This window comes from Canis lupus, chromosome 22, assembly GCF_003254725.2.
Source record: "Canis lupus dingo isolate Sandy chromosome 22, ASM325472v2, whole genome shotgun sequence".
In the NCBI taxonomy this organism is placed as follows: Eukaryota; Metazoa; Chordata; class Mammalia; order Carnivora; family Canidae; genus Canis; species Canis lupus.
In genome coordinates this window covers 28,344,364-28,356,556 of record NC_064264.1, presented here as the reverse complement: position 1 = coordinate 28,356,556, position 12,193 = coordinate 28,344,364, and the positions used below count along the sequence as shown (strand labels likewise).

Sequence of the window (12,193 nt, the reverse complement as noted above, 5' to 3'; positions counted from 1 at the left end):
ATCTTGATTTCTCTATGACAAAAAGTTTCCATTAGTCACCAATGAGAGATAATCCCTAGGTAAGAGCAAATCTCAATTTCATGTGCATCCCTGCTGCTACCAGAATTCAAACCTCAGAGAATGCTTCCTTCTGTAATGCACATTGAGTCTACAACTGAAAATAAAATACATTAGAGACAACCATATCTGGGAGGTATAACTGGTACACTGTATGGCACAGATAGGGAGACAGGTAAACCTTCCTGGGAAAACTGGAGTAATTCCATAAAGAATGCCTGCTTTGAACTTGCCACTTTTTATTTTATTAAAAATAAGGATCATAAGACTTCCCTACAGAACACAAACACCAAGGCAGACTCACAGAACAAACTTAAATTGCAGTATTTTAGAGTCTGAAACCTCTTGCATAATTTTGAATATTGTCTAGTATGGGTGAATAACTTTATGCATTACAAGATCCTAGGAAGACTCAACAGTCATGCATCTGAGCCCAAGGTGAGGAAAGATTTAAGGAGAAATTGCAGAATGAAATGTTTGGAAATTAACCATGAAGATTCTTAAGATCCAGCCTTCCTTGAATTCAATAAGGAACCTCCTGTTTTCCCCCAAGTAATTTCCCAATTCATTCCAAGTCACTTGGAGCCTTCTAAGATTAAGCTTTCATTAATTTGTTAATAAATATATTTTCAAATTTTTATTATTGAAGTATATTTGATATACTAGCTTCAGGTATATGATATAGTGATTTGACAAGTCTATATATTATGCAATGCTCAGCACAGCCATCTGCCACCATACAACATTATTAGAATATTGTTGGCTATATTCCTTATGCTGTACTTTTCATTTCCAGGACTTTTTGTTTTATAACTAGAAGTTTGTATCTATCAGTCCTTTTAACCTATTTCATCCATCCCCCTCAATACTCCACCCCTCTGGCAACTACCTACCAATTTGTTCCATGTGTTTATGAGTCTGTTTCTATTTGTTTGTTTTGTTTTTTAGATTCCAGATATAAGTGAAATCATATGGTGTTTGTCTCTTTCTGACTTATTTCATTTAGCCTAATACTCTCAATACTCTCTAGGTCCATTATGTTTTCATGAATGACAAGATCTCATTTTGTATGGCTGAGGAATCTTCCATTGTATACATATACTACATCTTCTTTGTCCACTTATCTATCAATGGGCATTTAGATTGTTTCTCTTTCTTGCTATTGTAAATAATGCTGCAATAAACATTTAGGGTGCATGTATCTTTTCAAATTAGTATTTTTGTTTTCTTTGGGTAAGTACCCAGTAGTTGAATTACTGGATTATGTGGTGTTTCTATTTTTAATTTTTTGAGGAACATCCATGCAGTTTTCCACAGTAGTTGCACCAATTTATATTCTTACCAACAGTGCACAGTTCCCTTTCCTCTACATTCTTACCAACATCTGTTGTTTCTTGTGTTTTTGATATTAGCCATTTGACAGCTGTGAGGTGATATCTCATGGTGGTTTGGATTTGCATTTGCCTGATGATGAGTGATATTGAGCATATTTTCATGTGTCTGTGGACCATTTGTATGTCTTCTTTGGAAAAATGTCTGTTCAGATCGTCTACCCATGCTTTGGTCAGATTCCTTGAGGTTTTTTGGTGTTGAGTTGTATAAGTTATTTATCTATTTTGGACATTAATCCCTTATCAGATATATCATTTGCAAATATCTTCTTCCATTCAGTAGGTTGCCTTTCATTTTGTTGATGGTTTCTTTGCTGTGCAAAAGCTTTTTATTTTGGTGTGTCTCTATAGGTTGCTTTTGTTTCCCTTGCCTGAGGAGATGTATTCATAAATATTTTGCTGAAGCCAGTGTCCAAGAGATCAATACTTATGTTTTCCTTTAGGCATTTTATGATTTCCAGTCTCTCATTTAGGTCTTTAATCCATTTTGAGTTTATTTTCATGTACTGTGTAAGAAAGTGGTTCAGTTACATCCTCGTGCATGTAGCTGTCCAATTTTCCCAACACCATTTGTTGAAAAGACCGTCTTTTCCCCATTGTATATTCTTGCTTCCTTTGTCATAGATTAATCAGCCATATATATGTGGGTTTATTTCTGGGCTCTCTATTCTGTCCTATTGATCTATGTGTCTGTTTACTGTGCCAGTACCAGACTGTTTTGATTACTACAGCTTTATAGTATATCTTGAAATCTGGAATTGTGATAACTCTAGATTTGTTGTTCTTCTCAGGATTGCCTTGGCTCCTCAGGGTCTTTTATGATTTCATACAATTTTTAGAGTTATATATTCTAGTATGGTTGAAAACTACTATTGGTATTTTGATAGGGACTGCATTAATCTGTAGATTCTGTAGTAATAATATTTTCAAACTTTCAAAAACCATGTTTGCTCTAGGACAGAGGGTAATAAAGAGTAGTGGGAAGGTCAGAAAGCACTCCTACATTCGTATCTGTGTACATGTGTATGAAAGCAATGTAGGTGCCTAAATAGTTAGTATTGCTGTTCTTTGCTAGCTTGGAACCTTCATTCAGAAGATAAAATGGAAAGTGAGATTAGCATACTCGATATCCAGAAAAAAAATAAATCAATGATGTTTAGAAAATCCTTTTCCTTTTCAAGCACCTGGGGGGCTATAAGCATCCAACTTGATTTCGGCTCAAGTCACAATCTCAGGGTTGTGGGATCAAGCTCCTCATTGGATTCTGCCCTCAGTGCAGAGTTGGCCTGAGAGTCTCTCCCTCTGCCCTTCCCCCAGTTCACATGCTCTCTCTAAATGAATAAATAGTCATTTTCTCTTTCAACAACAACAACAAAAAAAAAAAAACATTGTAGCAATGGGGAAAATATTTAAACTTTTAATTGATTAACTTTTCAGTCCCAAGGTTGTTTCTTTATTTTTGTTCCAAATTTAGATTTTAAATGAAATTGGATAGAGCTCCTAATTCTTTGCCATTGGTTTTTAAATTTACCTTGTTTTGTTTCTCCACTAAATAGAATCTTGGTAATCCAGATACCTTCTTGTGTTAATATGGTCTTTTCTATTTTATTCTTTTCTCCAGTCTTACTCTTTTCAGGGTCTTAAAGCGTGTACATTCTTGGCCTAATGAGAAAGTTTATACTTAGAAATTGCCATAAATGGAATGCTTCAGAACTTATCTTTAAACTGCTCAATATCTGTTATAGTTGGAGCCAAGAAATACTGGTTATGAATGTCTTGCAAGTGTTTTAGGATTTTCATAACCATGTTATGTTGCCTAGAATACAGATAAAGAATTTTTGGAGAATCTTATTTTTACATCATATTACTCTATCTTTGAGATAGAATCTAGTGATAGGATTGTCAGTTTCACTTGTTTACTGTTTCAAGGCATTTCTTAAATTTCAGACTTTTTTTATAACTATTCTTTCAATTTTTTACATAGTCAGGGCTTCTATGACCTCAATTTTTCCTCGTTTTAAAAAATAGATCATTTTAATGTAGTTGTAACATCTCTCATTCCAATGGTTTCTTATCATTTTTGAATTTTGATACTGATTATATCTGATTAATCAATGCATTCTATTGCTTTCTTATCTAGGATACGTATGAATTAAGTCAAATTAAATTAATCTAGTTTTTGAGACTTTCCACAATATCTTTTGACATATGTATACAAAAGCAGTATTCAGAATTCACTTTTTCCAGGAAATTATGTGCCATGCTATATCCTTGGTAGTATTTTCCAGATTCAAGGACTATATTTGTATCAGAGTTGGCTCCCTGGACATCCTTAGAATTCTTGGAAAGCAAAGGTTATTGGCACATAGGAGTTTAGAGAGAAGAGATTATCTTTACCAACCCCTCTGCTCATGAGGAGCCAAGCAGGAGCAGTGAAGGGACATGCCCAAAGTCTAGGCTCCAGTTCATAAGACCCAGTGCCTCAGATTTGGGTAGTATTCCTTGCCCTGTTTCTGAGATAAAGATTAACAAGATAGTATCTTGGCTTCTTTACTTTAAAGTAACAGTTTTGTACCTCTGAGGGAAGATGTATCTAATAAGTCAACCTTAAAACAATTGCATTTACTTAGAGAAAGAAATAATTAAATATGTGCCAATGAAACGGGTTCCAAAAAATGATGGCTAAACTCTTTTCTTCCAGTGTTTTGCTAATCATTGGCTATATATTGTTCTCAAGCCTCAGTTTCCTCTTTAGAGAAACGACACTAAAAGTAATGCCTGATTAGGCTTTTCTGCCATTTACTAGCTATGAAAATAAGTGCCATTATAAATACATTACACACAAACTAACCATGTCGCTATTTCCAGATTTAGATTATTACATATAAAACCCATCCATATTTTTGTTATTCCATGTAAAAAACAGACTATTCCATGTGAATTTTCATATCAATTACATTTACTTTCAAAAAAGGCACACAAAAACTGTGAGTGTGGTAGCTATATGGATACACATTCATGCATACATACATACACAGAAGGAAAGACTTTTCAACTTGACCTAAAATGTTGGGACAGTTTATGTGAAATGTTTTAGCTGATCTCTAAGTTTAATAGATAAATATCTTGCACGCTTTCTAAATCAATATGATAATTATATTTAATTATCATTACTGGGGATCCCTGGGTGGCGCAGTGGTTTGGCGCCTGCCTTTGGCCCAGGGCACGGTCCTGGAGACCCGGGATCAAATCCCACGTCGGGCTCCCGGTGCATGGAGCCTGCTTCTCCCTCTGCCTGTGTCTCTGCCTCTCTCTCTCTCTCTGTGACTATCATAAATAAAATTTAAAAAATAATAATAATAATTATCATTACTGGTGGTTATCATTATTCTACTAGCCTCACTTTGCGTATTTAGTCAAAACCCCACCGAAACATGATAATTCAAAAAAATTAATCACAAAATGTGGGGTCGCACTATTGTGAGAGTAATAGTTTGTTGGGTTGCCTCAATTCTGATGATCTTCACTCATACCTCACCTCAGCAACTCACTCTCCTAAGCACACTCTACCTAGGTATTAGCAGCTGAATCATGTCCCCCTCCCCACCCCCCCCACCCCCCTACCAAATTTATATGTTGAGACTTAATGCTCAGTGTGACTGTATTTGGAGATGAAGTCTTTAAGGAGGTTATTAAAGTTAAATGAGTTCATAAGAGTGGAGCCCTAATTTAGTACGACAGTGCCCTTATAAGAAGAGAAAGAGACTCCATGGGATGTGAGTAGACAAAAGAAAAGCCATGTGGGGACACAGAGAGAAGGCAACCATCTGAAAGCCAAGGAGACAGGCATCAAAAGAAACCAGTCCTGTCAGTATCTTGATCTAGAACTTCCAGCCCCCATAATTATGAGAAAATACATTTCTGTTGTAGAAAGCTGCCCAGACTATGGTATTTTGTTATGGCAGCCCAGGCTGCCTAATGCATTAGGCAAACCATAAAGTCCAAGCTCTTTTATTACCCCCAATTCTTCCAGCTTCCTATTTTTTCACTCCTACTACCCTACTCTCTAAGCTCCATGAGAACTCCAGTACCCAACGGTTGATTTTCTTCTCACGTTAGTCTCTCTCCAGCTATTCATAAGATAGGTCCAATCCATAACAAAGCTTGTGCATCCACCTGGTGACAACACACACTAGCAGAAAATAAAGGAGGAATCTTTGACCCCTCCCTTCTAAAAACCTCTTCCCATTATCGTTAACTCACTTAATGTTTTACTCTTGCTATACCTGCCTTACAATACCCCAAACCAAAATTGATGGAACTATCTCATTTCTTCACTCCAACACCTATTCTGGCTGAAGAAACTCAAACAAGTTTAATTTGGTATCACCACACATTCATGCTGCCTATGTTTCTGTTCAATTTCCTTTCTCATTTTCCTCAATCTCAAATATTTCACTTCCTCCTTCAAACTCCTAAGTGTCATCACTCATTTTGGGCTTCAGCAAATGACTCAGCTTCCAGCTTCAGCAAATGCCTGAGAAGAATGGGGATTCCAGATTTGCTTTCCCCATCACCTCTGATGGAGCAAATTTTTCCATTCATTCCCTCATGCTAGAAGATATGTCTCTCATTATTCCCACCCCCTTTTCTGGCAAACTTTCAAAATATTTTGATCTTATCCTGTCTCAAAAAAGAATTTTTATTTCTCATTAATGAAACACACAAGCAAAAACAAACAACAACAAAAACCTCGGGATGCCTGGGTGGCTTGGTGGTTAAACGTCTGCCTTCAGTTCGGGGCGTGATCCCAGGATCCAGGATCAGGTCCCTCCCACATTGGGCTCTTAGCAGGAAGCCTGCTTCTTCCTCAATCTCTCTCTCTCTCTCTCTCTCTCTCTCTCTCTCTCTCTCTCTGCCTCTCATGAATAAATAAATAAAATCTTAAAAAAAAAAAAAAAAAAAACCTCAACCCTGCCACTACATCCAGCAACCATTCTAATTCTTTCCTTTCCTTCATCATCAGGTTCTACAGAAGACAGCTGTGTTTGAGCTCTTTGATTCCTATTACATATTCCCTACACCTTCCACTATAACTTGGCCTCAACATTACCATTCTGCTAAGCAGCGGTCAGCAAACTTCCATAAAGGCCCAGATGGTAAATATTTTTGGTTTTGCAGGCCATACGGTTTGTGTTACAATTACTCAGCTTTGTTGTTACAGTGTGAAAACCAACAGACAATACATAAACAAATGATATTAGATGCATTCCAATAAAACTTGTTATGGACACTGTAATTTAAATGTAATATAATATTCATGGACATCAAAAAAATTGTACTTTCAATTTTTTTCAACCATTTAAAAAGACAAAAACATTCTTACCTTATCAACCACACACAAAACAGGGGGCAGACCAGATGTGGCCTGTAGGCAGTCTTCAAACTCATGTACTGAACCTATTCTTTCCAGCATTACCAATGATCTCCATATTACATTCAAACCAATGGGTATTTGTACTGTCCTTAGCCCACAGACTTCTTTCCTGCATTGTCCTCTAGACCACTTCTTCTTCCTAAAGATCTTCTCTTCTCAATATTTCATAACACTACTCTTCTCTGTGTTTTATTTCTCTCCTGTCTGAACGTTATTTTCTGTTTTCCTTCCTGGGCCCCTCTACTCCAGTTACCCCTTAACTGTCAGTGACCCCAAGCTCACATGTCACCTCCCTTCTCTGTACCTTATGCACATTCTCATTGAGTGATCTCATCCACAGCCTTGGCTTCAGCATACCCATGACTTCTCATTGTGCCAGCCTATCTTTGATCCTTAATTTCCCTTCTGAGCTTTAGACACAGACATAATAGACAGTTTACCTAGAGATCTCAGAAGCATTCAAATGTAACTTTTCCTAGACTGCAGCTAGTCTATATCTATACAGTCTTTCTCACCAATGAACAAACAACTGTTCGTCCATTTGTCAGGACTAAAAACAAACCACAAATTGTCCTACCTAGAAGTTGCCATATTCTCTCTCTCCCTCTCTTTCTCTGTCCCTAAACACACACACACACACACACACACACACACACACACACTAATACTATTGAGTCTATCTCCTTAAATGTTCTCATACCCATTAACTTTCTCTAGTTTTACTACCTTACTGGAGATCTTGATGGTTTCTGTCTTGGAGTACTATGCTGGACAGCCACACTGGTTATTCTATATTTCCCATCATCATCCCATTTCAAGATACTTTCTCTACATTTCTCTCCTTCTCTCTGCCTAGAGAGACCAAACTATAATTACTGCAACTTCCAGCTTTCCTACTCTCTGGCTTCCCATTGGGTTCATTCTCTGGCAATAAGCATAGGGCAATAACAGCTTCCTGCTGTTGTGGTTCCCTGGGTGCTTTTCCCTCTTTTGCTGATTCCCTTAACCCTGTCTATACCCTGTAAATAGTCCTTCAGTAATCTCTCTTCAGTTGAGCCCTTTGAAAGTACCATCTGTTTCCTGCAACTGAAATACAAACTAATTTGAATTCCTGGTTCCAATCCATCCCCACCCATTCCATGTTACCATTAGACTAATATAGCTGAGTTGCAAATCTGATTATAGTTCCTCAATGACCTTCAGTGGTTCTCAAGTTAAAGTCCATACCCTTAGCTTAGTTCATAAAATGTCCATGATTTGATAATATCTATCAATGTAGTTTATCTTCCACACTGCTCTTTCCTCTCATAAACCAAAAGCTATTTGCTGTCACTCAAACAAGCCATGCTGTCTATTCTCTCTTTCCTTTCCATTCTGTTTTCTTAATGGAATCCTTTACTTTCTCTCTTCAGCTCTCCAACTCCTACTTCCTCAATCTCTCTCTCTCTCTCTCTCTCTCTCTCTCTCTCTGCCTCTCTCAAAATTCAGCTCCAAAGTCTCCTCTTGTAGAATCTACCAGTCTTGTTTACATGTCCACCAATGTATTATACACCTATCATATTTTTATCAGACTTCAGCAATAATTGTGGATTAACATTGTCTCCCCACTGGTATAAAACATCTTGAGGACAAGGAACATGACTTATTCTAATTTGTTGATCCTAGCTATAAAACAGAGAGCCCTTAATTGGTATTCCTCTTTCTTCTTCTTAGCAGACACAAAATTAGAAAGAGCTCTCTTTTTCTCTCTCCTTTCTGATCACCATTAGGAATGTTTCTAAATATCTCTAAACCCTAATCTAGGGCCTTGAATGCGTAGTATTATTCTACATAATGGAAAAATGATCATCCGTTGTTCTCCTCAGACTGGAGTCTGAGAAATAGTAGTAAAATGATCTCTGGAGGGGCACCTGGGTGGCTCAGTGGTCAAGCATCTGCCTTTGGCTTGGATCATGATCCTGGGGTCCTGGGATCGAGTCCTGCATTGAGCTCCACAGGGAACTTGCCTCTTCCTCTGCCTATGTCTCTGCCTCTCTGTGTGTATCTCTCATGAATAAATAAATAAAAATAAATAAAGGATCTCTGGAGGTAATATTCTGGCACCCACTCCTTTTGCAACAGGTGCCTGGGCTCCTCCAAGGCACATGGCTGAGGACAGAGTCTGAGAGGAACAGGAGGGCATTTGCAACAGAGCTGAGCAGGCTAGACATGCACTAGTAACATATTTCTTAGTTCCCAGCTTTGGGAATTTTACAGGGTATTAGTTTGCATCTGTATTTACTTGTCTTGACAATCAAGGTCTTAAGAAAGAGTAGGCACAAGACTCTTGAAAAGACACTGATTCAGTCACCCCATCATCATCCTGGTCTTTCTTGGCACTCTGAAGTTTAAGAGAAAGAGAAAAAAAGAAAGACACAGACAGACAAACTGACAGAGAAAGAGAGAGAAAGGTTGGCACTCGCTAGTAATGTGATATTGTCATTTACTGAATGATCAATCTAATTGTTAAAATATTCTCCTTTTTATAATGAGAGCACTTGCCCCACATCAGAAGTTGGCCCAGGCAGTGAGGATGGATGTAGAGGTGATGCAGGGGCTCTGACCATCACTCCATTGCTTTCACTCAGTCACTGAAACCTCCTCATACCCTGAAATCCTTCACATGGTTTTGGTCTGTAAATCACCATGGTAATGAGCACTACATAAATAACTCATAGAGTTCAATAGAAAAAAAAAAAAAGAAACTAACAATGAACATGAATAATGAGGAAGTAAGGGCTTTGTGCACTAGTTCCAATTAAATTGTTCACAATAAATAAACACACTTATGCTTTCTTGAATCTGTGGGTGCTGGCTTTCTTTGCCTAGAGAGAATAAAGACTGAGTAAGTAAGAGAGAGGAAACTGGATTTATTGATTCAAATATAGTTTAAAAATAGGAAAGGTGGCCTGAACAGTAACAGGGGAAATAAGAGCCAGCCACAGAGTGATACTGTGCACCTGCAATAAAAACAAGCTAAATAAAAACAAATATTTTTTTTAATTTTTTAAAGGAAAAAAAAAGTCTCCCAACAGGTTAGAGTTAAATATAAAACTATTGACTAAAGTGGAGATGAACATGCATAAGAAATGGTTAACAATGTTTTATAAGTTCAACCATGACAGTATTAGTATAGGAAAAGTCTGCCTTTCAATATTTTGGCAATAGCTTGATAAGGAACCAACAGGAGTTTTCACACAGCACCTTAAAAGCCTGTCTTATCCTTGGGGTTTCTTCAGCCAATGAAAGTTTGTCATGATGATGTAATGCTCCTGAGTTGTGTTTCAGCACCGAGTATGTGGTCACCGGATATCATGCCTGAGATATAGGTAAGTTTCTGGATCAAATCTTTCTTTCCAGCCTGTTCCCCTGCTTAAACTAATTTCAGCAGAGATCATTTGTTTCTCATCTAGTTTACTATCTCTGAACATTTTTTTTTAATGTGGGCTAGGGTTATTATAGAATTGTAAAGACAGCTGGTAAACAAAATGATGGGATCTAAGAGTCAATTTTCCTCTGTTATTAGTATGAAGGCTTTTACTCCTCAGCAATTTATCATCACCTCAGAGGGGAAGAGCAGCAATCAGGGTTATGCTTTATTTGTTAAGGGAGTTCTAGTCATTTAACAAACAAGTTTTACTAGAAAGACATTTTCAGGGAGATGGAAAGATTTCTTTTTAAGGATTCACACTGAATTTGACTTATATTATTAAGTGAGCCCCACTGAGCTGTAAGCAGGGAACAAAGTTTCAATGTTTATTGTAAATAGAGAATATATATAGATCCTGCCTCCACAGAGGTTAAACACTAAAAGAGAGCTAGAGAGACAGTATGCTAATTGTTTTCTATTTTTAATTAAGTCAAAAAAATTTACAAAGGAAGAAAAGACTTAAAGACTTGATGACCTTTAGTGGCCTAATAGTTATATGAAGTTAAATAGAGAAAAATTAAATATGAATAAATAAGCTAATTCTAATATGTGGATGTGCAGATGCTTTTATATGTAAGCACTATTTTTAAATTTGGAGTATTTTAAAAATTTGAGCGAGGTAATCAGCCAGCACAACGAATGGATAGGTACCTCTCTTTCTTTTCTCTCCATGATACCCTCTGCAGATGTGGAGATTTGTAAGGAACTCTTACTGATACCAAACTGTGTATATTCAAGCAACATGAGTTACAGAAAACAATTATGCAGATAACTCAAGAATTCTTTAAAAATCAGGAATGCTATTGGGGAAAAAAGAATGAGTCGGGGGAGGGGGATACCAGGAGGGGAGGAGTTTAATAACATGTTGCCAACAACACTGATTGAATTATTCAGACGATTAGTCATCTTTCATGTTACCTCTGATCATATAGACAGAGACTCTGAGGAAAGCATCTCAAGTAAGAGTGTAGAAAAAATTATGTTCAGCAATAAGGAGAAACAGAAAATGTTAAGTGTTACACAACTTCTAAAAGGGGAAATATTTTTTTTTCTTTTGTAGAACTTGATGTCTGATGGGTGCTGAGGCATGTATTCTTTTACCAAAAACTTTTCAACTTTCTAGCTTAAAAGCTACTTTGCTTGGCCCTCAGCTGAGATTCTCAAGTACTCATCCTTTTCCACTGCATCTTCATTTACTTTACTTCCAAACAGTGAGGTCATCTCTCTACCATACTTCCTAAATGGTTAATAGATGCTCACCCCTTGCAGAAAATGATCCTCCTCTCTCTGTTTCCACAGTCATTTCATTTTTCTCTCAAAGTATTTGGTATTATAAAGTAAACCTTACAGAAGTCTTTTAAAATGTATCAGTCAGCATAATACAAACATTACTCACTTTCCATTTTTAACCACAATTTTCCATAACATGGCTTTGGTGCAGTACTTGGTGCTGACACTTAGGACTTAGATAAAATCTCTTATTTCCATAGCATCTTTGCTTGGAAATGCTTTGCTTTTTGCACCATAGATTCTGCACAGGGAGCCAATGTGGTTACAAAAAGAGGTAGAAGTCCTGTTCTAGAATGATACAAATGAGAGGTGCTCTAGAATGACTGATGGAAAGATCAAACTCTTTCCAAGAAAGGGAAACAGTATAGAGAAGGTGGAGAATGATGAGAACAACAGGAAGGATGGCCTGGTTTCTGATACAGGATGCATTTGGCTTTCGGGCCTTGGTCTATGCGGAACGCCTGGGCCTTTATCACAGAGCTTTGGTGTAGCGTGGTATAGCTCATTAGGCCTGGGTTCCCAATTCTCATGGCACCCAGCTGGAAGCAG

The 12,193-nt window shown here is 37.3% G+C and overlaps 1 protein-coding gene and 1 long non-coding RNA gene across 2 annotated transcripts in view; one reads left to right on the top strand and one right to left on the bottom strand.

Annotated features, from left to right (window-relative positions):
• Nucleotides 1-12,193, bottom strand: part of LOC112655928 (uncharacterized) — an 80,163-nt gene that overhangs the window by 60,594 nt on the left and 7,376 nt on the right. The gene's annotated exons all lie outside the window — the stretch shown is intronic.
• Nucleotides 10,239-12,193, top strand: part of KLF12 (KLF transcription factor 12) — a 590,647-nt gene continuing 588,692 nt past the window's right edge. Inside the window, exon 1 of the mRNA XM_035704614.2 lies at nt 10,239-10,253. The gene's annotated coding sequence lies outside the window, so the exon portion shown is untranslated. The remainder of the gene's footprint in view (nt 10,254-12,193) is intronic.